Source organism: Ammospiza nelsoni, chromosome 5, assembly GCF_027579445.1.
Source record: "Ammospiza nelsoni isolate bAmmNel1 chromosome 5, bAmmNel1.pri, whole genome shotgun sequence".
In the NCBI taxonomy this organism is placed as follows: Eukaryota; Metazoa; Chordata; class Aves; order Passeriformes; family Passerellidae; genus Ammospiza; species Ammospiza nelsoni.
This window is the reverse complement of record NC_080637.1, coordinates 35,076,060-35,082,150: the sequence shown is the minus strand read 5'-3', so window position 1 is coordinate 35,082,150 and position 6,091 is coordinate 35,076,060.

The window sequence follows — 6,091 nt, the reverse complement described above, 5'->3', positions numbered from 1 at the left end:
AGAGACTACAGGGGGAGAGAAGGAACTGAATACCACTGCAGTCACTTCTGCAGCCAGAGCCCTGCTGTTATGTGCGCTTTAGTAAAGAGAATATATGAGATGGCAAAAGTCCAGTGAAAGTAAGTGCTGTGCAGTCATGAGGGTAAAAACAAGGCAATTAACCTGTTCCATGCAATAGCTTTCATAGTTTGTTTTTTTAGTAGTGCCCATGAGGCTTCAGGAGCCAGCCAAGCAATGCTCACCAGCACCGTACTAGCAATGAGGTTACCTCAACATGTTGCTAGTGCAAGGTTTTTTGCCTGGATAATCAGAAAACTATTATCACTTCCTAAAAACATTGACCAAAGTAAATTGGGAAGACAGTCACTTTTTTTGCAGCCAAGACCATCCAAAGGAAGAAAAAGAAATTGCTTCTTAAAGTTTAAAATTGCAAAATCATAAGGCGGCAGCAGACTCCCAAGCAGCCTAGAAAGTGAGAATCATGAGTTTGCAGAAAGGGTGCCCAATAAAGGCTTACAACACCTGCAATAATGTAGAGAACAACTCCATTCACAGATAGAGCTTGTGCTCAGCTGCCCAAGTCACAGCAGATCTGGCTCAGAGGAAACTTCATTCACCCTGGTATCTGGCAGGCCATGGCTGCAGCTACTTCATGTCTTCCTGGCCCATCTCTGTCCTGCTCTTCTGTAGGGTGGATACCCCTGCACTGGTGAGAGACATGCTGAGCTGAAGCATATCATTCCTCAGAGTTAAAGAAAACCTTCTAGAAAAATCTGGGGCCTAGACTCTTCAACCTGCACATCTCATATCCCCTTGCTAAAGCTCAAAGCAGATAGCAATGGTACAAAATCCAAAAGGAAATTTACTCTGAGTAGTAAAAATGGGTGTTTGCAGTTAAATGCAACTAGAGGAATAAAAGAGTAAAGCCTAACACAAAACTGAACCCCCTGCAGCAAAACCCTGCAGCAAAACCCTGCAGCAAAACCCCCTGCAAAACAGTGCATTAGTAGGCACTGTTTATGAGCATCATCACAATGTGTTGTTTCTGCCCCAAAGGTATGCACTGACACAGTCCCCAGCAGCAACAGAGCAGGGAAGGGAAGAGTGCAGCAAAGCCCTGAAAGCACATCTGTCTCCCTGTGCAACATTCTCAGAGTAACACCCTTAAGTGTAGGGTCTTGGTCCATGCATGGGTGGACCAAGACCCTACACTTAACTATTAACCATATAACCTTTATAACCACCACTAGATATAAAGATATCCAAACACATCAGCAAGAATATTCAGTCTCTAATTAACACTGAGAATTCAGAAAATATAGATCATGTTTAGCTACTGCCTCATTTTGTTAACAAGAGATAATTGTAAAAATACATGCTAAAGTGATTGCCTAATGATCACATCAAATTTGTTAAAAATTCAATTCGCTGTGATCAAATAGTTTTTTACAAAAAAGCAACAACACACAGAGCACATTACTTGTTTGGGGCCTATCTCACCAAGTCTGAACTAGCATCCTTAGTGCAAAGACTTTTACAGAGGAAGGAAGATCAAAACAATGTCCCAGCAGCTTTTGGGCTAATTTTGGGTGTATCCTTCCTGCTGCTCCATCACTTCCAGTTTGAGAATTGCTCATGTCCCTTTGCTGTGCATCCTGAGGAATCTCTGATAGTCCCCCTTGCAGCACAACCCTGACCCCAACCATTCTCCCTCTATCATCAAGGAAAAGGTCATGAGGGTCCACAGGAAAAGCTTACACGACTCTGTGCCTCCAAAATGCAGGATTAGGCCTACTGACAACAAAAGTCCTCTGTCACCTTCACCCCCCAATGATATTCTCCTTATCTAGGTTTTCAGTGAGAAAATGTGTCATCCAAATGCGTAACAAATTATTTGTAAGTCATTTACCAAAGAGCTTTGTTCCAAATTCATGTCAAGCTCTGCAGATATAACCAAGTAGTCAGGACACAACTTATTTTAAGAATCAGCAATATGCTTTAGGCAGAAATCTCAACTTGCAAATATTGCATTCTGGCCCAGCAGATTTCCTTCTTGATAGACCATGACCTGGTCTATCATAATTCCAGGGCAAAACCATGAAGATTAATAAAAAGCAGAAAAAGGATTTTAATCAACACAGCCAGCTGGTCTGTGGTTTGGATTATGTTGTAGAAGGTAAAGTGTAACATTAAGATCAAATGAAAAATGCAAAGCACTGATTACCCTGCAGACTACCTACCAGCTAAATTAACATTAAACTCATATTTGCAAATCCTGTGCTTATATTACTGCATGTAGGCAATTGTGATACATTTAACATCAACCAGAAATTTTTAAATCTGCCTTTAAAATAATGAGTTTTGTTTCAAATTCTGTTCATAGAAGTCAGTTTCCACCAGTTACTAAGAATATGACCTATTTTAGATCTCATCCTTTAAAAGTATTGAGATGAGTTCCTTTTCTGGAGGGGGTAAAGCAGGACACAGGATGTCTGGAAAGCAGCAAATGAGGGATAAGGAGAGGGAGCCTCCTTAAAATCCAGGAGCAGGAAGATGAAGGCTTATCTAATAGAAGGGCATGCAGCCAAAGGATGGGATTTCTGGTCTGCAGAGGAGCAGCTCTGGGTGCCTGGGAGAAGGTGCCTCCTCCAGGACACAGACCAAGAGAGGCATCAGAGGCTGCAGCCTGACCATTGCTCCTCATCAGCAGATGCAGGCTGCTGCCAGCTGCTGTGGGGTGGAGGGAGAAGGGGGGAAACAAGCTGGCTGGACCCTGGCCAAGGAACAACAAAAGGCTTGTGTGCCAACCCCACATCATCCTGCCCCGCTGGCCACCCAGCCCGCAGAGCACCATAGCAACCAGAGCTAAAATTGGGTCAGGACTGCCCGTGCAAAACCTGCTATTTGAATATAGGCTTGGCACTGAAAATGTTCACTCATGTGCTGTTTTGACAGAAAACATGCTGTTTGGTGAAGCTGAAGAGGGGAGAGGAAACCGCTTATGAGGAAGTCAGTGTCCAAAGTGCTGTGAGTGCATGACTTTTTCTTTTTTTACTGGCACTATACCTGGACAAGACACACTAGGACTATCTGAAGTGCCATTACACATCTTGAATGTCACTGAGGTTCCAGGCAATACCCACAGTGCCCTGGGTGCATCAGCCAGGCTGCTCCTGACCACCTGTCAGCATGGCCCAGAAAAAAAGCAGGAGGGGAAGCAAGTCCCTGGACAAATATATGTGATCTAGGACTGGGACATACTTATGCCTTGGCCTTTCCTTAGAAAGCACAGTTCTTTCTGCTAAATGCATGACTCATAGCCAGCAACTGCCACTCCAGGTATTATGTGATGGTTTGCAGATGCTAATTAAAATTATTCTAATATGTCCATATTAGAAGAATTTCACAGGTACTGTGCATGCATAAGTATATGGTGTGGAAGTGTAACAGTGAAAACAGTTTCTTTCAATTACTTGATCCCCACCATACAGAAAAAAACCTTTCATACTTTTTCTGGAGAAATATTTCTGTAGCTTAAGAAAGATATTGAATTAACATGGCAGAATCCAAGCATTCAAGTTGAAAAGCTAAATCTAGACTTAGTGCACTCCTCACTGGGCCTGATTTTTCTGAAGTGCTGAGCACATGGTTTTAACAAAACAGGACCTGTTTGATCAGCGCAAGACATACATAATCCTGACACATCTGAGCATCTCAGTGTGCCTGATTCATTTACCTTTACAACACTGACTCACTTCCAAATCCTCTCCCCCTTCATGAAGTAAAAACACAATTAGAAAAGTTTTATTAGTGAGCAATGGAGGCATGAAGGCTTCATCAGTTGTCCCAAGTCTACAGAAGAGCAGGACTGCATCCCAGCCTCCTTGTGCCACAGATGTTATCCAAAGCTTTGGAGCTATGAACTAAAACTTCCCAGATATCCTGTTTCAAAAAGAAGCATTTCCCTTGAGAAACCTGGGAGACATTACTCAAGATTCTTTTGTCTGGAATGAACTAAATCCTGGCTTTTAACCCAACATCAAATTCACAAGCTGATATGATCAACTTCACTATTCTGCTTACAAATAATTTTAAAGTGTTGACCAATTACAATCAAATTTGACAAAGGCTCAGCCAAATTATGTTTCTTTAGGATGCAAAAGCCAGGAAGCTGAAAAATACAAAACTTGTGCCCACAGAAAGAAACAGGAACAATTGAATATTTCCAAAGGCAAGTAAGAAATCCCTGTGTGAGGGAGCATGCAGTTATACACCATCAGTGTGAGAAAAGCTCAAATCAAAGCCAATCCTTCCTTTTGCCTTGTCCAACATGTAGGGAACATGGGAGGAAGCAAACATCTTGAGGAGGAGCAATCCACAAAAGCCAGCAGAGCAGCTGGGAATTTAGCAGTGACAGACTATCAGTGATACAGGACACAAATCTGAAACACATTATTTCTCTGTAGCACAATTTATCTGGGACATTAATAGAATTACTCCAAGATGAAAGCAAGATCAGTAAATGATTCCTTATCATGAGTTTCCATCAGTTGTTCAAAGCTTCCAAGTATACTATAATGTCACATATAAAAGCCATGTCTTCATATAAAGTTACATATCATATAAAAGTCTTACAGCACTGCAACTGAAAAATAATTATTAATTTTTTGTGTATTTTGAAAGTAGTTTCTATACCTAAAATGAAATGCCTTATTTAAAACACACTGTAGCACTCAAAATCAGGTTTGCGTTTTGCAGATACATTGGCCCAGGTTCTGTGCAACAGATTTGTAGTTCAAGAAATCAGTGACTCCTGAGTGAGGGACTTCTTGTATGTGAGCAGAATTTAACCCAACAGCAAATCTTAATGAAAGTATTTTTCCGATTTTATAAAGCAATCTAAAATCCTAGAAAAATGTAGACAATCAGGACTTAATAAAAAGTTCACACCCAGGTCTTCCTTCAGACCTGTGCTGTGCAGGACTGCAAACCCAGTTTTGGGATTGCTAACTTCTCAGGTTGGGCTCACATCCTCTCCCCAGGCAGCCTCCTCACTACCTACCAGGCATCTTCTGAACAAAAGAGTCACTGGAACTGAGCTGTGGTAAGAGACCAAAATGCCTTTGTTCACAGCTGTCCACAGATGTGCCAAAGGCCACCAGCAATTCCAGCTGCAAACTCACACCTCAGAACTGCTCATTCTGCTCCTCTGCCTTGTCCTTGGTTTCCATGAAGTGGCCATGCAGGATTTTTTGCCTTTTCTTGGCTCAATGCACTGGGCTTTGAAGTGATCTCTGGCTCTTACTTCAAATGCTGCTGCCACTGCTAGATCAAACTCAGAAAAAGCACAGTGAAGTAATCTGTGTTAGAGTCAAGTAAAAACATGAAGTGCCACATCATGTGCACAGCATGGTTTGAAAGCCAGATCAGATGGCACAAGATCACCCCATTCTAGCCCTGCATTTGCCTTCTGCAACTTACAGCTGTGACTTTCACCCAGCCTGGCAGTTTGCCTTGCCTCAGGTCTCTCTTAAATTAGGCAGACATATTCCAGTGATGGATATCTGAAGGTCTCTTACAACCACATTGTGGTAAAAATAGATAAGGGAAAGAGAATTTCCTGTTCCAAGTAAAATTTACGTAAACCATTAATAATTCATTATTCATCATTCACAAAAATTCTTTCAACTTAGAATGACCACTATTAAAAAATGTTGTAATTTTGTTACTGAGGACACAGAAATGGAAAAAAAAACCAACCCAAACCAAAAAAGCAACAGACCTATTTATTTGGAAAGGTCAATCCATACTTCCTTTGTCGGTACAGGATGGAAAATGCTGCTGGTCATATTTTCCCTGTGGTATTCTTTTCTCTGGTAGTTCTAGTTCAATGCCATACAAGGGAGAAGGACAGCAGGAGGCCAAGAATGTCACCAGTCCAGTGCTGTCAAGATGTGTTCCACTTCCCCAAACACACTAAAGTGAAGGCTTGGCAGTTAGGGGAGTGAGAATCATTTCTAGAGCTTCTATATTTCCAGTCCAAAATGGATCAAAATCTGGTCACGAAGGTCAGTCACTCACTGAGTTTCTG